Source organism: Colobus angolensis, unplaced genomic scaffold, assembly GCF_000951035.1.
Source record: "Colobus angolensis palliatus isolate OR3802 unplaced genomic scaffold, Cang.pa_1.0 Scaffold17, whole genome shotgun sequence".
NCBI lineage: Eukaryota > Metazoa > Chordata > Mammalia > Primates > Cercopithecidae > Colobus > Colobus angolensis.
This window is the reverse complement of record NW_012114821.1, coordinates 2,113,331-2,132,383: the sequence shown is the minus strand read 5'-3', so window position 1 is coordinate 2,132,383 and position 19,053 is coordinate 2,113,331. Positions and strand designations below refer to the sequence as shown.

The following is a 19,053-nucleotide window of genomic DNA, read 5'->3' as shown; positions in this document are numbered from 1 at the left end:
TTTCTTTCTGGAATTTATATAATGTCTCACCATGTTCCACAATGCTAGAAATGCCTTCTTTGGAATCAATCTATGCAAAAATTTCTGATTACATATTTTCCTCAAATGACATGTAACTTTTTTTTAACTTTTCCAGAAAAATATGGAAACTTTATCAACCACGTATTAACTGAACACAAAGTGAGATTACTACCAAATGCTCGTTTAATTTTGCTCTAACAGATGTTTTAAAAGTTCAGGCATCACTGATGTTTTTGAGGATAGCTGCATAAAACACACTACATGATTTCAAAGGACGAATCTTAGTATCTGACTCATTTGGCACATCCTTAGTATCCAGAATAAAATCAGTAGAAATAAAAGTCATATAGTTTTCAAAGAATTCATACACACTGGAAGTCTTAGGAAAAGCACTTCTAGATGCAGGGACTAGGAGGTTTGCCCATCTTACTATTCATAGTTACACACATTTCTCCTCATGAAGTAACTGAAGCTTTCTGGCTTGTTTGTGGAACTTTAGTTTGTAGGAAAGTATATATATAGGACCAAATCTTGTTGGTTTCTGTTCCGGAGAATGTTTCCAACACCCCCTTTTCTCTGGTGATATTCCAGGACTGGCTTTGTTTGGCTTCATAAGCCTTTAGTCTCTTTATTTATTTATTTATTTATTTATTTATTTATTTATTTATTTATTTTGAGCCAGAGTCTCGCTCTGTTGTACAGGCTGGAGTGCGGTGGCGCCATCTTGGCTCACTGCAATCTCCACCTCCCAGGTTTAAGCGATTCTCCTGCTCAGCCTCCTGAGTAGCCGGGACTACAGGTGCCCACCACCACGCCCGGCTAATTTTTGTATTTTTAGTAGAGATGGGGTTTCACCTTATTGGCCAGCCTGGTTTAGAACTCCTGACCTTGTGATCCACCTGCCTCAGCCTCCCAAAATGCTGGGAATACAGGCGTGAACCACTGTGCCTGGCTGCCTTTAGTCTCTTGATAACCATCTCTGGTTTATCATCCTCATGCTGAATGTGAGGGTCCCCAGTCAGATCATCAATGCCCACAGTTTTGGGAGGGTTGATTCAATGTTGTAGACTTGGCCGCTGGCGGGATGAATCCAGCAAGAAGTAAGGCATTGTTTGATGACCTCAAAGGGCACATTCAGGTTAATTGCTGTGTTGATCTGATGAGCTCTATCTAGGGCTTCTGTCTGTCGAAGTGTCCTTGAAAAACCATCCAACAGCCAGTTAGACTGGGTGAGATTTTCCAGTTCTTGCGGCCGGCCTGATTGGTGGCCTGTGTCGGGTGCCATATGAGAGATTTCAACCAGCCCACGCGTGACTAGAGGGATGCGGCCCACGGCGCGGGTGGTCTCAGCAGCTCTGGAGGGATACGGCCCATGGTGAGGGTGGTCTCAGCGTTGCCTCTGTCCGACCCTCCCTCCCTCTGCATCTCTGTCAAATCTTGGCAGCCCACATACTGAGTCAAATTGAGAAGAAAGAAAGTGGAGGCAAGGTCATTAATGTCAGTGCAATTAATTTAACTGTATTCAATTACAAACAAATAGAGCATTTCAGATAGTGATGAGGGTTCTCAGGATGCACAAACAAGGGGCTGGGACAGGGAGTGACCAGGTTAAGGCCACCTCAGAAAGGACAGGCAGCGAGGTGGCAGGTGAATGATTAGACAGGCATATCCATCCTATATGTAATATATTTTTAAAAATAAAATAGAGATGATTGGTCAGGCTGGCCTTGAACTCCTGGGCTCAAGTGATCTGCCTGCCTCAGCCTCCCAGAGTGCGGGGATTACAGTCGTGAGCCACCACATGCGGCCACGTCTTCTTATGAACAGAAATTCTCAATATTAATGAGGTCAAATTCATGTACGTTTACTCTGATAGTTAGTGTTTTTGTGGAGTAGACAAAGATTTCTTAAAATATTCCCATGTGTTGACTTCTAAATGTTTTATTGTTTTTAAGTCCTGCATTCAGGGCTAGGATGGTTTTGGGTAGGCTGTGAGGCTTGAGATCGTGATTTACTGAAGAGTTTTTTTTTTTTTAGACAAATATTTGATTGTTCCAGCACCATTCTTCAAGCTAACTTACAACAATCCCAAATCGGAGTACGGAACTCTAAGAATGCAAGAGAAGCAGAAATAATAACTACTTGGATAAGCATAAAATAATATTGGTGTAATTACTGGTGTAAAATAAGAATAACATCTTGTAGGTTTAAAACATATATACAAGTAAATATACATGGGACTATAGGCACACATGACCACACTCAGCTAATTTTTAAAATTTTTTTGTAGAAATGGAATCATATGTTGCCTGGTGTTGCAGGAAGTCAGGGACCCCGAACAGAGGGACCGACTGGAGCTGCGGCAGAGGAACATAAATTGTGAAGATTTCATGGATATTTATCAGTTCCCAATTTCTTATGCCTGTCTTTAATCTCTTAATCCTGTTATCTTTGTAAGTTGAGGATGTATGTCACCTCAGGATCACTGTGGTAATTGTGTTAACTGTATAAATTGATTATAAAACATGTATGTGTGAACAATATGAAATCAGTGCACCTTGAAAAAGAACAGAATAACAGTGATTTTTAGGCAACAAGGGAAGACAGCTGTAAGATCTGACTGCCTGCGGGGTTGGGCAGAAAGAGCCATATTTTCCTTCTTGCAGAGAGCCTATAAACGGATGTGCAAATAGGAGAGATATCGCTAAATTCTTTTCCTAGCAAGGAATATTAATATTAATACCCTGGGAAATGAATACATTCCTGGGGAGAGGTCTATAAACGGCCACTCTGGGAGTGTCTATCTTATGCGGTTGAGATAAGGACTGAGATATGCCCTGGTCTCCTGCAGTGCCCTCAGGCTTACTAGGGTAGGGAAAAAACTCCACTCTGGTAAATTTGTGATCAGACCGGTTCTCTGTTCTTGAACCCTGTTATCTGTTGTTTAAGATGTTTATCAAGACAATATGTGCACTGCTGAACATAGACCCTTATCAGTAGTTCTGCTTTTGCCGTTTGTCCTGTTCCCTCAGAAGCATGTGATCTTTGTTCTGCTTTTTGCTCTTTGAAGCATGTGATCTTTGTACCTACTCTCTGTTATTACACCCCTCCTCTTTTGAAATCCTTAATAAAAAACTTGCTGGTTTGAGGCTCAGGTGGGCATCATGGTCCTACCGATATGTGATGTCACCCCTGGTGGCCCAGCTGTACAATTCCTCTCTTTGTACTCTTTCTCTTTATTTCTCAGCCAGCTGACACGGAAAATAGAAAGAGCCTATGTTGAAACATTGGGGGGGTTTCCCCAATATCTGGCTTGTCTTGAACTCCTGAGCTCAAGTGATCCTCCTACCTCAGCCTCTCAAAGTACTGGGATTACAGGCGTGAGCCACTGTGTCTGGCACAAGCAAATATTAAAACAACAAAAGTACAATGGAATAGAGGTAGGTAAATGAAGTTATGCTGTGTAATGTTCTTGAATTGTTCATGAGTGTGGGCGGCAAGCCACCCAGGTGCCGAGGCAAGAGACCGAGGGCACAAGCTGTTCCAGTCTAATAAAGACAATACATAGAATAAGAATAGTTATACTAGAAATAGATTATAGATATGACTCTATATGAATATTATCAATCATTAGTTTGTAGCATTACTCTTTTTTCCAATAGTATAATAATCTTTGTTCTACAATTATAACCTAGGAAAAACCAGGCCATACAGAGATAGGAGCTGAAGGGACATGGTGAGAAGTGACCAGAAGACAAATGTGAGCCCTCTGTCATGCCCAGACAGGGCCACTAGAGGGCTCCTTGGTCTAGCGGTAATGCCAGTGCCTGGGCAGGCACCCGTTACTTAGCAGACTGGGAAAGGGAGTCTCCCTTTCCCTGGGGGAGTTAGAGAAGACTCTGCTCCACCACCTCTTGTGGAAGGCCTGACATCAGTCAGACCCGCCCACAGTCATCCGGAGGCCTCAACATCTCCCTGTGATGCTGTGCTTCAGCGGTCACGCTCCTGGTCCACTTTCACGTTCCACCCTGCGCACCTGGCTCTGCCTTCTAGATAGCAGTAGCAGAGTTAGTGAAAGTATTAAAGTCTTTGATCTCTCCAGAAATACATAGAAGAAATAATGACATAAACTCTCCCCTCTCTCTCTCCGCCTTGACTACCAAATAGGGAAGGGCCCCCTGTCCAGTGGACACATGACTCATGTGACCTTACCCATCGTTGGAGACAACTCACACTCCTTATCCTGCCCTCTTGCCTTGTATACAATAAATGACAGCGCAGCCAGGCATTCGGGGCGGCTACCGGTCTCCGAACCTTGGTGGTAGTGGTCCCCGGGGCCCAAATGTCTTTTCTTCTATCTCTTTGTCTTGTGTCTTTATTTCTACGATCTCTCATCTCCACCCATGAGGAGAAAAACCCACAGGCCCTGTAGGGCTGGAGCCTATAATAAGTCCAACTTAAGACGGACTATAAGTCAAAGATGCATATCGTTATGTCTAAAATGACCTCTGACGAGTCACGTAAAATGTATCTAAGAATATAACAAAAGAAAACATGAGAAAGATTTAACAAATCCAAAAGAATACAGTAAAGGAAAACAAAGAAAAAAAAAAGCTGGGAAAAAATAAAAGCACACAGTGAAATGAAATATTTTAACCCAACTATGTTTGTTCTCACGTTAAATGTAAATGAACTTATTCTAATTTAAAGACAGAAAGTTTTAGGCTGAATAAAGATAACAATAAACTGGTCACAGCACTTATTTTAAAAGGAAGGACAGGCCGGGCGCGGTGGCTCCAGCCTGTAATCCCAGCACTTTGGGAGGCCTAGACGGGCGGATCACGAGGTCAGGAGATCGAGACCATCCTGCCTAACATGGTGAAACCCCGTCTCTACTAAAAAATACAAAAAACTAGCCGGGCGAGGTGGCGGGCGCCTGTAGTCCCAGCTACTCGGGAGGCTGAGGCAGGAGAATGGCAGGAACCCGGGAGGCGGAGCTTGCAGTGAGCTGAGATCCGGCCATTGCACTCCAGCCCGGGCGACAGAGCGAGACTCCGCCTCAGAAAAAAAAAAAAAAAAAAAAAGGAAGGACACAGGCCAGACATGGTGGCTCACGTCTGTAATCCCAGCACTTTGAGGGGCTGAGGTCGGAGGATCTCTTGAGCCCAAGAGTTCAAGACAAGCCTGGGCAACAAAGCAAGACCCTGTCTCTACAAAAAAAAAAAAAAAGGTCACTGAAACAAAACAATGGGAAAAGATACATCATACTGATAGTATTAGGCAGGAAATGCAGCTGAAATAAAAGGATATTTATAGTGATAAAAGGGTCAACACAATAGGACAATATTTTAATCTACATTTGTACATATCTAATAACAGCTTCAAAACGTTTAAGCACAATATGACAAAGCTGAAAATCAAGGCAAATCCACAATCACACTTAGGTGTTTGTTTGTTTGTTTGGTGTTTGTTTTGTTTTGTTTTTGAGATGGAGTTTTGTTCTTGTTGCCCAGACTAGAGTGCAATGGCGCGATCTTGGCTCAATGCAACCTCCACCTCCCAGGTTCAAGTGATTCTCCTGCCTCAGCCTCCCGTGTAGCTGGGACTACAGGCACCCGCCACGGCACCCGGCTAATCTAGTAGAGACGGGGTTTCTCCATGTTGGTCAGGCTGGTCTTGAATTCCTGACTTCGGGTGATCTGCCCGCCTTGGCCTCCCAAAGTGCTGGGATTACAGGCACGAGCCACTGCGCCTGGCCAGGTATTTTAATATGAATCTTTAAGTAACTGATAGAACAAGCAGACAAAAAAATAGAATACATGAATTTACACAAGATTATAAATATTCACATACTGAACATACATGGAATACTGTACCAAACACCTGGAGAATCCACATTTCTTTAAGTGAATGTAGAACGTTTATCACATGTGTCCCATACTCAACCATGCAATTAATCTGGAATTAGAAATAAAACATATAAAGGTTGGAAAGAAATAAATGCAATATGGCAAGAAAAAGGTATGACTAGGCCGGGCGCGGTGGCTCAAGCCTGTAATCCCAGCACTTTGGGAGGCCGAGACGGGCGGATCACGAGGTCAGGAGATCGAGACCATCCTGGCTAACATGGTGAAACCCCGTCTCTAAAACAAAAAAACTACAAAAAAATCTAGCCGGGCGAGGTGGCAGGTGCCTGTAGTCCCAGCTACTCGGGAGGCTGAGGCAGGAGAATGGCATAAACCCGGGAGGCGGAGGTTGCAGTGAGCTGAGATTCAGCCACTGCACTCCAGCCCGAGTGACAGAGCAAGACTCCGTCTCAAAAAAAAAAAGAAAAAGGTATGACTAGAAAGGAAATGAAATGTCATTATTTGCAAATGATATATTTGCATATGGGGAGAAACCAAAAGAATTTGCAAACAAAATATACATAAATTTAACAGGGTTCTGAAGGTCAAGGTACAAAAATCAAATATATTCTACAGACTGACAAGGTAAAGTGAAATGTAAAAGACAATATCATTTATATTATCATCAAAACCAATATAATGTTTAAAATGAAACCTAACGAGAGATGCAGAAGACCTCTACCCTGAAAACCAAGAAAATACACATGAGGCTGGGCATGGTGGCTCACGCCTGTAATCCCAGCACTCTGGGAGGCTGAGGTGGGTGGATCATGAGGTCAGGAGTTCAAGACCAGCCTGGTAAACATGGTGAAATCCTGTCTCTACTAAATATACAAAAACTTAGCCGGGTATGGTGGTGGGTGCCTGTAATCCCAGCTACTTGGGAAGCTGAGGCACGAAAATCACTTGAGCCCAGGAAGCGGAGGTTGCAGTGAGCCAAGATCGCACCATTGCACTCCAGCCTTGATGACAGAGTGAGACTCCATTTCAAAGAAATAAAAATAAAAATACACATGAGGAAAAAATGGAGATCTACATAAGGAAGGACATACAAAGGCATCTGTTGGAAGAGTTAATGCTTTTAAACTGATGTAGAAACTTGATGCAATCCTGATCAAAAGGGTATCAGGAATGATGATAATGATGAGGATGTCAAAATTCGCCTGCTGAGTCTATAATTTACCTGGAAATACTGAAGTTTTAGAATAACCAGGGCAACCTTGGAGAAGAACAAGGGCTTACGAATCACATGTCAAGATTTTCTGAAACTTTCCGTTGTTGTGAAAGCTTGGTGTTGACAAAGGGGACAGACAGCTGCTGAGTTGGGCCCATTTTTTAGCAGCACTTGGTCACCAGGCTGGAACAAGCCGACTGGTTCTGCCGAGTTCACAGGGCTCCTGTTCGGAGCGAGCTTATGCAAAACATGAAGAATTTGTCCCACCTGAGGAAGTTTAATAGTTGGCTTTCTACCAAGGGGCACCCCAGTAACCTGAGACAGATTAGCAGCCAAGGGTCTCCCCTATATAATTTCATAGGGACTTAACCTGATCCCACTTCTGGGGGTCACTCTTACCCAGAGCAGTGCAAGGCCAAAGCCCTAAATCCATTTCAGTTGAGTTTCCTGACACGGTTTGGTAAGAACTGTTTTTAGGGTTTGATTTTTCCTTTCCATCGGTCCAGAGGATTGTGGTCTCCATGCTGAGTGTGACTCCCAATTTATTCGGAGTGTCCTGTGTACTTGGGACAACCGCAGGGCTCTCATAAGGGCAATCAGTTCTGCCTCCTGTGCAGAGGTTCCCGTTGGTAAAGTCCCCACTTCTGTTACCTTGGAAACAGTTACCAAGGCATATGCAGCATTTCTTTTTCTGTTGGTTACCAGGCTGCTCCCATCCATGAACAATGTCCAGTCTGAATGTGGCAGGGCTATGTCCTTTAAATTAGGGCAACTGGAAGACACCTGGTAGATCATTTCTAAATGATTGTGTATAGGTTCTTTGTGCTCTTCAGTAGCAGGAAGTACAGCTTCTGGGTTTAAGGCTCCAGCAGTCTGCACTTTTACTGTAGGGTCATCTGGAGGTGTGGCCTGGCATTTGCTCAGCCTGCCTGCTGTCAGTCCTTCTGTTCTAGTAACACCGGCACCTGGTGAGGTTCGTGGATCATGATGGGCTGTCCCCAAACCAACTTTTCAGCTTCCTTTAACAGTAGGCAGGTGGCAGCGACCACCCTTACACAAGGGGCCAGTCTATGGCCACAGTGTCCAGTAAGCCACTGGCTGCAATATTCTTCCTAATTTCTGTGTAAGGACCCCTAGTGTTAGACCCAGTCTCTCAGGCTCGTGAAAGGGCTTGTGAGAATTTGGGAGCCCGAGGACTAGGGCAGAGGTTAACTTAGGTTTCAGTTATTCACATGCGTGCTGGTGTTTTGTTCACAGGAGAAGGGGCCATTGTTAGCTTCTTCAACAGTTTGTCTAGCGGCTTCATCAGTAGTTCATAGTTAGGAATCCAGATTAACAAAACCCTGTTACGCCTAGAAATCCTCTTAGCTGCCTTCGGGTAGCTGTGGCTGAGATGGAAGAGGTTGCATTTCACCCTTCCACTGTTAGAGCTCTGTTTCCCTTCTATAAAAGAAAACCTAAGTATTCCACAGTTTGTTGGCATATTTGAGCCTTTTTACTCGAAACCTTAGATCCATAGGTTGCTAGATGGTTTAGGGTTTTAATGGTGTTATTCTGATAGTCCCATTCAGAGGGGCTAGACATTAGTAAATCATCCACGTATTATAACTATACCCAGTTTTTCCATTGTAAGCGCCTCAAATGTTTGTTTTTTTTTTTTTTTTTTTTTTTTTTGAGACGGAGTCTCGCTCTGTCACCCAGGCTGCAGTGCAGTGGCCGGATCTCAGCTCACTGCAAGCTCCGCCTCCCGGGTTCCCGCCATTCTCCTGCCTCAGCCTCCCGAGTAGCTGGGACTACAGGCGCCTGCCACCTTGCCCGGCTAGTTTTTTGTATTGCTAGTAGAGACGGGGTTTCACCGTGTTAGCCAGGATGGTCTCGATCTCCTGACCTCGTGATCCGCCCGTCTCGGCCTCCCAAAGTGCTGGGATTATAGGCTTGAGCCACCGCGCCCGGCCTGTAAGCGCCTCAAATCTTGAGCCAAGGCTACTCCAAATATAGTTGGAGAGCTTTGAAATCCTGGTGGGAGCACAGTCCAATGATACTGAAATTGTGTGTGGCTTTAGGACCTATCTATTCAAAGGTGAACAACAGTTAGCTTTCTGTGTCTGTGGGTAGGCAACAGAAAGCTTCTTTTAAATCCAGTACTGCAAACCATTTATGATCTCCAGGAAGAGCAACAGACAAAGTATACAGGTGAGCTACGGTGGGATGTATGTCCTCTACAACATCCCAGTTTGGGTCCGTGCGGGGAATTGCCCCAGTCAGGATCTGGAGTGTTGTCTGGATTTTCATCATGAAGGTGCTGTGCCTCTTCCTTTACTCTATTTAAAAGTAATACGCTCATCTGCAGTGAGCATATTGTCCCAGAGAGCCTGCACGTCTGCCCAGGTGAGATGGTGTGCAGCAAACAGCGGTCAATAATTCAGCCATCTTTCGGGGATCCTCCCTGTCTGTAGGGAGGGTTAGAGTTCTTCCAATTTAACAAGTCTGAGGTGGAGCAGGGATTACAGGCCCAATCATTTCGGGCTGGAGCTGCTTGCTGATGAATGTTGTCATCGTGGGAACGTTGTGCAGCGCCCTGCTCTGGACTCCGTTGACTCCTTGGCCAAAATTAGTACCTTGCCTAGTCTGAGAGGAAGACAGTAGCCCTGGTGCTTCCCTGTACTCTGGGAGTCACATTCCCTCTCTTTTCTGAGCTGGGGCAGGAGACACTCTGGGGTTTAGGGCACTCACTGTCAGGCTTGGAGGTTTTCTCCTCCTCCCCTGGGGAGCAGGACAGACCTTAGCAGTGCCTCACACCATGAGCTCACTTCCCTTTTCTTCTGCATCCTCATTATGCAGCCACATACCTGTCTGCATGTCAGGTGTTCTGCCCCCTTTACCTGACCTCTGGCAGAATGGTTCTAATGGATAGATGGTATGAAATTGCAAAGATCCAAAAACTGGCCACCATGTCTCAGACCCCCAAACAAACATTGGCCAAGCTGTGTTGCAATAGAAGATTTTTTTTTTTCTTGGTCATGGATGGATAACCAAAGTTCTTCCAATCTGACAGAATTCTCCCTAGATGACTGTGTAGGAAGGGATGGAGTATTGCCTGTACTGGAGCTGGAAGACTTAATGACTCCTGTGCTGGGCGCAGGACTTGCGTGTGGCCGCTTGTCTCTTTCCTTCTTTCTTTCTTTTTCTTTCTTTCTTTCTTTCTTTCTTTCTTTCTTTCTTTCTTTCTTTCTTTCTTTCTTTCTTTCTTTCTTTCTTTCTTTCTTTCTTTCTTTCTTTCTCTCTTTCTGTACAATATCCATTTTATTTTTCTCCTGAGAAGAGTCCGTCTTTAGTCTTTAATGACTCAGTTCCTCATGTGGGCTTTGGTGGGGGTCACAGGGCAGCATTCACAGGTCTAAATCAAGGTGGGGGTGTTCAGTCCTTGTGGGCTTCACGAGATCCCTTCCTGACTACCTTGTTGTGAATTGCACAACCTGCACAAGAATGTAGCTTCACATACAGCTTGGGAAGCACACAGGCATTGAAGACGCTTGCTTCAGAAAAGTCCCTGACTGCTGTGGCCTCATGATGTTTCCAACGATGAATTTCTTTTCTTTTCTTTTCTGTTTTCTTTTTCTTTTGAGATGGAGTCTAACTCTGTCGCTCAGGCTGGAGTGCAGTGGTGCACTCCGCCTCCCAGGTTCAAGCGATTCTCATGCCTCCTGAGTAGCTGGGATTACAGGCACCCACCATCACACCCGGCTATTTTTTGTATTTTTAGTAGAGACAGGGTTTTGCCATGTTGGCCAGGCTGGTCTGGAACTCCTGATCTCAGGTGATCCACCCACCTTGGCCTCCCGAAGTGCTGGGATTACAGGTGTGAGCCACCACGCCCAGCCTCAGATGATGAATTTCTTAATGGCCTTGTCCTTGGCCACACATTAGGCACCATTCGCGCAGCGAATCGGCTGCACATGGCCGCAGCCCTTCTTGGCATGACCATTGTTCCTTCTTTTCTTTGTCATCTTGGAGGCAAAGACCAGAGAGAGGACAGTTGTCCCTTTCTTTTGGCCAATTTCTCCCTTTTGGAATGGGAATGTTTACCCAATGCCTGCATCCCCATTGTATCTTGGAAATAAATAATTTGTCTTTGAGTTTGCAGGCTCATAGGTGGAAGGAACTCATTTCCAGATGAGACTGAACCTGGGACTGGAGGCTTTTGGTTGTGTTGATGCTGGGACGAGTTAAGACTTTGGGGAGCTACTGAGAAGGGACGATCTTACTTTGCAATGTGAGAAGGACATGAGATTCAGGAAGCCCAGGGTGGAATGATATGGTTTAGATGTCTGTCTCTTCTAAATCTCATGGGGAAAAGGCCCCAAAGGCATTTCAGAAGTCTCCAGAAGTGTAATCCCTGGTGGCAGAGGTGGGCCTGGTGGGATTTCAGAAGTCTCCGGGAGTGTAGTCCCTGGTGGCGGAGGTGGGCCTGGTGGGATTTCAGAAGTCTCCGGGAGTGTAGTCCCTGGTGGCGGAGGTGGGCCTGGTGGGATTTCAGAAGTCTCCGGGAGTGTAGTCCCTGGTGGCGGAGGTGGGCCTGGTGGGATTTCAGAAGTCTCCGGGAGTGTAGTCCCTGGTGGCGGAGGTGGGCCTGGTGGGTGGTGGTTGGATTGTGGGGGTGGGTCCCTCATGAACATGTTGGTGCCATCCTCATGACAGTGAGTGAGTTCTCACTCTGAGCTCATGTGAGATGTAATTGTTTAAAAGAGTGAGGCGCCTCCTACCCCCAGCTCCACTCTTGTTATGTGAGATACCTGCTGTGGGGAAAAGAAAGATCAGATTGTTACTGTGTCTATGTAGAAAAAGAAGACATAAGAAACTCCATTTTGATGTGTACTAAGAAAAATTGCTCTGCTTTGAGATGCTGTTCACCTGTAACTTGAGCCCCAGCCCTGTGCTCACAGAAACATGTGCTGTATTGAATCAAGGTTTAAGGGATTTAGGGCTGTGCGGGATGTGCCTTGTTAACAATATGTTTGCAGGCAGTATGCTCAGTAATAGTCGTCGCCATTCTCCATTCTCTGTTAACCAGGGACACAATGCACTGCGGAAAGCCACAGGGACCCCTGCCCCTCCACGCCTGTGGGTATTTCTCGTCAGGTGGAGGCGAGAGACTGAGAAAACAAATAAGACACAGAGACAAAGAATCGAGAAAGCATAGCAGGCCCAGGAGACTGGCGCTTAACGTGTGAGGACCTGCACCAGCACTGGTCTCTGAGTTCCCTCAGTATTTATTGATCACTATTTTTACTATCTTGGTGAGGGGGGTGTGGCAGGGCAACAGGGTGATGGTGGGGAGAAGGTCAGCAGGGAAACATGTGAGCAAAGGAACCTGTATCATGAATAATTTCAAGGGAAGGTGCTGTGCCTGGATGTGCACATAGGCCAGACTTATGCTTCATTTTACACAAACATCTCAGTGTAGCAAAGAGTAACAGAGCAGTATTGCTGCCAGCATATCTCGCCTCCAGCCACAGGGCGGTTTTCTCCTATCTCAGAATAGAATGAATGGTCGGTTTTACACTGAGACATGCCATTCCCAGGGAAGAGCAGGAGACAGAGGCCTTCCTCTTATCTCAACTGCGAAGAGGCCTCCCTCTTTCTCTCCTCCTCCTCAGCACAGACCCTTCACGGGTGTTGAGCTGGGGGATACAGGGTCTTTCCTTTCCCACGAGGCCATATCTCAGGCTGTCTCAGTGGGGGCAAACCTTGGACAACACCCAGGCTTTCTCAGGCAGAGGTCCCTGTGGCTTTCCGCAGTGCATTGTGTCCCTGGTTAATAGAGAATGAGAATGGCGACGACTTTTACCCAGCATACTGCCTGCAAACATATTGCTAACAAGGCACATCCTGCACAGCCCTAAAGCCCTTAAACCTTGATTCAATACAGCACATGTGTCTGTGAACACAGGGCTGGGGCTAAAGTTACAGATTAACCATGTCTCAAAGCAGAACAATTTTTCTTAGCACAGATCAAAATGGAGTTTCTTATGTCTTCCTTTTCTACTTAGACACAGTAACAATCTGATCTCTCTTTCTTTTCCCCACAACATGCTTCCCCTTTGCCTTCTGCCATGATTGGAAACTTCCTGAGGCCTCCCAAGAAGCCGAGCAGATGCCGGCGCCATGCTTCCTGTACAGCCTGCAATACCAAGAGCCAATTAAACCTCTTTTCTTTGTAAGTTGCCCAGTCTTGGGTATTTCTTTACAACAACAAAAGAACAGACTAACACAACAGGCAAGAGTCAAAATTTTCTTGTCTCAGTTTCCTTGGAGAACACTAATTATTTATTTATAGTGGTTGTTATGGTGATTTATGCCAACAAAAGGGCACTTGACTAATAATTTCTTTTTTTTTCCTGAGAATCTTGCTCTAGATTGACTAATAATTTCCTAGAAAACTACATGCTTAGGGTAAAAATCCGAGCTCTTCTGCAGTGCCACTCCCAGAATTGTTTATCCTGTCACTGCAGGAGTGAGCTGGGCTGGGTCTGAGGATCTGAGATCTTATGTCCCAGGGAGAAATGCTCCCCGCACCAGCCCAGGAGGACCCCAAGGGTCCTGGGAGTTGGAAGCCAAGGTTGACCCATGGTGGTTCTGAGCTCCTGTCTCTGAGTCAATAGGCAAAGCAAGGGGCCGTGCCATCCTAGCTGGGGCTATTTTCGACTCACCAAGGAAGCGAGCTGGCACCGCACCACGGGGTGGAGGGAAATGTCTCTGGGCTCAAGGCTGTCTGTCATCTCTTACGTCTCCCACATCCAAGAGAAAAAGTTAATGGGAACCAGAGCCCCTAGAAAGAGACAAGGCTGTGGAAAGTCCAAACACTTCCGCAGTGAGGGCTTGGTAACTGAATGCCTGGTCTTCAAAATGCATTTTTAGACTTGTTTCTTTTCTCTTCGGTTTCAAGATATAACCTTGAAGCAAACTGCAGAAGCCTTTTCCCTCAGCCTTGAAATAGACGCCTCATCCCTCCCTTTCTCACTGTAAATAATCCCTCCCGTTTCTCTAATGGTCCATTAGTATCTAATTATGTGCCTTCTTAGAAGTGCCACAGGCTAATCTTGAGACAGACAGGCCAAGCCTGGAGACCCAGCTGCAAAATTCCGGAGATGACTTCGAAGCGGGTAATTAACAGCCTGGCCACAGTTGCGATGATGCCAGCCCACGTTCTAGGTGGGCTGAGACCCAAGACCGCCACCAGGACAGGACACACAGGCGCTGTGCTCAGCGCGATTCCTGTATGCCTTCCATATCGAGCTTTCCATTTGTGAACCCTTGCCTTTCCCCCCACGTTTGAAGTGGTTGCTTTGGGTCAGAATCCAGCTACTTCCTTTCACTAGTCTTGGCTAATGAAGTCTCTTCGTTTCTTCCTTTCTACCGGCCCCTGCTCTTGTTAATTAGACTCTGCAAGCAGAGAACACCTGAACCTGTGGCGGCTCCAAGCCCACCAGTAAAGAGCCCTTTCCTGAGGACAAAATACACGTGAATGAACAGGGGACAGGGGATGTTACAGCAGCCGCACCCAGCGTCATAGCAAGCCCCAGGCATTAGGGTCCAGCAGTGCACTAGTCACCTCTGGCCACCATAACAAACACCACAACTGGGGGCTTAAGCTACAGGAATGGATTCTCTGGTCCTGGAGGCTGGAGGTCCGAGATCAAGGTGTCAGCAGGGCTGGCTCCCCCTGGGGCCCCTGTCCTTGGCGTGTAGATGGCATCTACACCCTGCATTCTGTCACAGTTGCCCTCTGTGTGTGTCTGCGTCCTCATCTCCTCTTATAAGGACACCAGGCATGCTGGACTAGGGCCCACACTAATGACCCCATTCTACCGTAATCACCTCGTTAAGGACCCTATTTTCAAATGCAATCACATTCTGAGATAGTGGGGTGAGGGCTCAATATATGAATTTGAGGGGGGCACGGTTCAGCCGTAACAAGTGCCCATGGGCTTTCTCCAGCTGCTATATACATATATATTTTTTTTCTTTCTTTTTTTTTTTGAGATGGAATCTCACCCTGTCACCCAGGCTGGAGTGCAGTGGTGCTATCTCAGCTCACTGCAACCTCCGCTTCCTGGGTTCAAGCTATTCTCCTGCCCCAGCCTCCGGAGTAGCTGAGATTACAGGCACGCACCACCACAACCAGCTAATTATTTTATCTTTAGTAGAGACGGGCTTTCACCATGTTGGCCAGGCTGGTCTCGAACTCCCGACCTCGTGATCCACCCGCCTTGGCCTCCCAAAGTGCTGGGATTACAGGTATGAGCCACCGCGCCTGGCCGCAGTTGCCCTGTGTTTTTATATATTATTTCTTTTATTCTCCTCTCACTCCTCCTCTACCTTATTATTTTATACAAGGACTGATGTTGTAAATTAACAGACTTAGTATTTATGTTACGAAGTATTCTAACAGGATTTGGCTGGCTTCCCAGAGCACACACTTTCACCCAGAGAGAGATGTGTATGGATCAGAGTGTGCTGGGGAAGGGAAGGTCGCTTGTTTTCACACGGGATGGAATAAAGGGTGGAACACAGACTCAGGAGACGGCACGGCTGGTGGAAGACCCGGCAGCATGGATGTCAGGGAAGCTGTCCCCACAGTGAGAAGACTTGATGGTGGACATGTCAGCTTGAAGCACCCAAGAAGAGGTCTCAAACATTCTCCTGGCAGCAGTGGTCAGAGGGCTATGGGTTAGAGGGGAGGGATGAGTGGGTGGAGCAAGGGGATTTTTAGGGCCCTGAAACGATTCTGCAACATTGTAATGGTGGACACATGATGTTATGGATTTGTCAAAACCCGCAGAATATACAACACAAAGAGTGAGCTCTGATGTAAGCTATAACCTTGTGTTAGTAACCACGTGTCAGTATTGGTTTATCCATTGTACCACATGAATGCAAGGTGCTAGTAATAGGAGAGATGTGAAAGAGGGGAGGATACATGGGAACCCTCTGTACAATCTTCTCGATTTTCTATAAAGCCAAAACTGCTCAAAGAAATAGAGTCTATGATAAATAAATAAGTTTTCCTGGAAGCTGCTGCAATACCCAAGGTCCCCAAACAGCTTCCACCTACTGTCACTCTCTACAGCAAAGAGCATCTCCACGAGCTCGCAGGAGAATCTCTGTGAGGCTGCCGTCTGCACACACACCCGGCTTCAGCCATCCCAGGAAAGGAGGGCCTCTGCTTAATCTTCCAAGTTCTACGTGAGTTTCCCTTGGAAAACTCTAATTCAGAGCCACACGGGAGGGAGTCCGGTGGTTCTTCAGAAGAGGACGTGCTGGGTTCAAGGTTACAACAGAAAATCCAGCACCATCCACCCCAAAGTCAACACAGCATCTAACACAACCTCCCCTCACACTTACCTTCTGAAAAGGATGTGGCACCCCTATGCTTCCTCCTGACATTGCAGTTGGCAGCAATTCCTCTCAGCTTTTATTTATCTGAAAAATGCCTTTATTTTGCCCTAATTTGTGAGGGAAATTGTGCATAGTGTCAGAGTCCAAGCTGGCAATTTTATTTCTTACCAGTGTCTGCTTCTGGCTTCCAAAGTTCCTGTTTGAGAAGACAGCCGTCATCCTCGGGGTTCCTGTTTGAGGAGACAGCCATCATTCTGGGGGTTCCTGTTTGAGGAGACAGCCGTCATTCTGGAGGTTCCTGTTTGAGGAGACAGCCGTCATTCTGGGGTTTCCTGTTTGAGGAGACAGCCGTCATTCTCATGGTTCCTGTTTGAGGAGCCAGCCATCATTCTGGGGGTGCCTGTTTGAGAAGACAGCCTTCCTGTTTGAGGAGACAGCCATCATTCTGGGGGTGCCTGTTTGAGAAGACAGCTATCATTCTCATGGTTCCTATTTGAGAAGACAGCCATCATCCTTGGGGTTCCTGTTTGAGGAGACAGCCATCATTCTGGGGGTGCCTGTTTGAGAAGACAGCCGTCATTCTCATGGTTCCTATTTGAGGAGACAGCCATCATCCTTGAGGTGCCTGTTTGAGGAGACAGCCATCATTCCGGGGGTGCCTGTTTGAGAAGACAGCTGTCATTCTCATGGTTCCTATTTGAGAAGACAGCTGTCATTCTCAGAGTCCCTGTTTCAGGAGACAGCCGTCATTCTCATGGTTCCTATTAGAGGAGACAGCCGTCATTCTCGGGGTTCCTATTTGAGGAGACAGCCGTCATCCTTGGGGTTCCTGTTTGACGAGACAGCGTCATTCTCGGGGTTCCTGTTTGAGGAGACAGCCATCATCCTTGGGGTTCCTGTTTGAGGAGACAGCCATCATTCTCGGGGTTCCCTAGTGCTAAGGTGTTTTTTCCTCCTGGTTACATCTAACATTTTTCTCTTTTCCTTTAGTTTCAGCAGTTTGACTACGATGTGACAAGTGTATGGCTTTCTTCAGCTTTATACTTCATGGAGTTCAATAAGCCTGTTCAATCTGTGGGTTAATGCCTCTTATCAGCTTTGGAAAATTGGCTACTATCCATGAAAATAATATTGCTCCTATCCCATTCTCACCCTTCTCCTGGGATTCCAATATACATGTTAGACAGTTGGATCAGTATCATATGGCCCTCTCCTCTCTGTCTCTGTGTGTGTGTGTGTGTGTGTGTGTGTGTTTGTGTTTGTGTACCTTTAATTCTACTTTGTCTCTGTGCTTTATTTTGGATAATTTCTATAGACCTGTCTGAAACTTTATTAATCCTTTTTGCTACTGTATGTTTAGTCTGCTCTTAAGCCCATTCAATGAGTTCTTAATTTCAGGTATTATATTAATTGGTTAATATAATAATAAACACATATTTTTTATTATTTTATTTTTAATAACAGATAATAAGCACTTATTTTCATAGCTTCCATCTTTCTGTTGAAATTCTCCACCTTTTCATCCATTTTGTTCATCCTTTCCTCCATCTTATTTCATGTATTTACAACAGTATTGTAAAGCACTTGTCTGCTAATTCTTTCATCTGGGTTATCTGTGTGTCTGCTTCTATTGCATAGCTTATCTCTTGGTTGAAAAGCACACTCTCCTGTAATTCTTATAATTTTTGGTAGTGTGCTAGAAATTATATGCAAAAGAACCAAGAAACATCAGTCTCTCCCTGCAGATAGAGCTCTGCCAATGACTAACCCGCCCTCAGCACCATTCAGCTCCACTGCGAGGAAGGGTCCCCCCAGACTGGCAGTTCCTTCAGATTTGCACCCATCATTTTCCAATGCATTTGAAAGCAATGATAATTTTTGTTCATAATTCCATTTTTTTCTCATTGTTGAAATAGAAAGGATGGCTTCACACTCTTTCCTCATGCTAACTGGAAGTGAAACTCTTGTCTTTTTGCATTACAAAATCTGGGAGTTATTTGTCATTATGACCCATTTTTTCATTTACATTATTCATCTGTGGATCTTTTTTCTTTATTCAGTCTTCCCAGATATTCATCTAATTTTTGTTCCTTCAAAGACGCAGCCATAGCCATGTGATTTTACCTTGGTTCTGTGTTTAGTTAATGGGCATTCTCAGTCCTGTCCCTTTTCTTCAGTTGAGTTTCGAAATGCGGAGATTGGACCCTGAGCTTGCTAACTTCAGGCTTCCCACCAGTTTCCCTCAATAACTCCAGCATTGATTGCCTAAGAAAAAAGTCTCCCTCCTACTCACCAAATATCACTCTAATGGCTGAGAAAATTATTAATTCAAAAATAAGGCCAGGCACGTTGGCTCACGCCTGTAATCCCAGCACTTTGGGAGGCTGAGGAGGGTGGATCATTTGAGGCCAGGGGTTCGAGACCAGCCTGGGCAACATGATGAAACCTCATCTCTACTAAAAATACAAAAAGTAGCCAGGCATGATGGTGCAAAACTGTACTCTCAGCTACTTGGGAAGCTGAGGCAGGAGGGTTGCTTAGCCCAGAGATTTG

At 45.7% G+C, this 19,053-nt stretch overlaps 2 pseudogenes; both read right to left on the bottom strand.

Annotated features, from left to right (window-relative positions):
- Window positions 1-476: 476 nt before the first annotated feature.
- Window positions 477-16,241, bottom strand: LOC105509118 (annotated as a pseudogene).
- Window positions 16,242-16,709: 468 nt separating this feature from the next.
- Window positions 16,710-17,425, bottom strand: LOC105509008 (annotated as a pseudogene).
- Window positions 17,426-19,053: the final 1,628 nt, after the last annotated feature.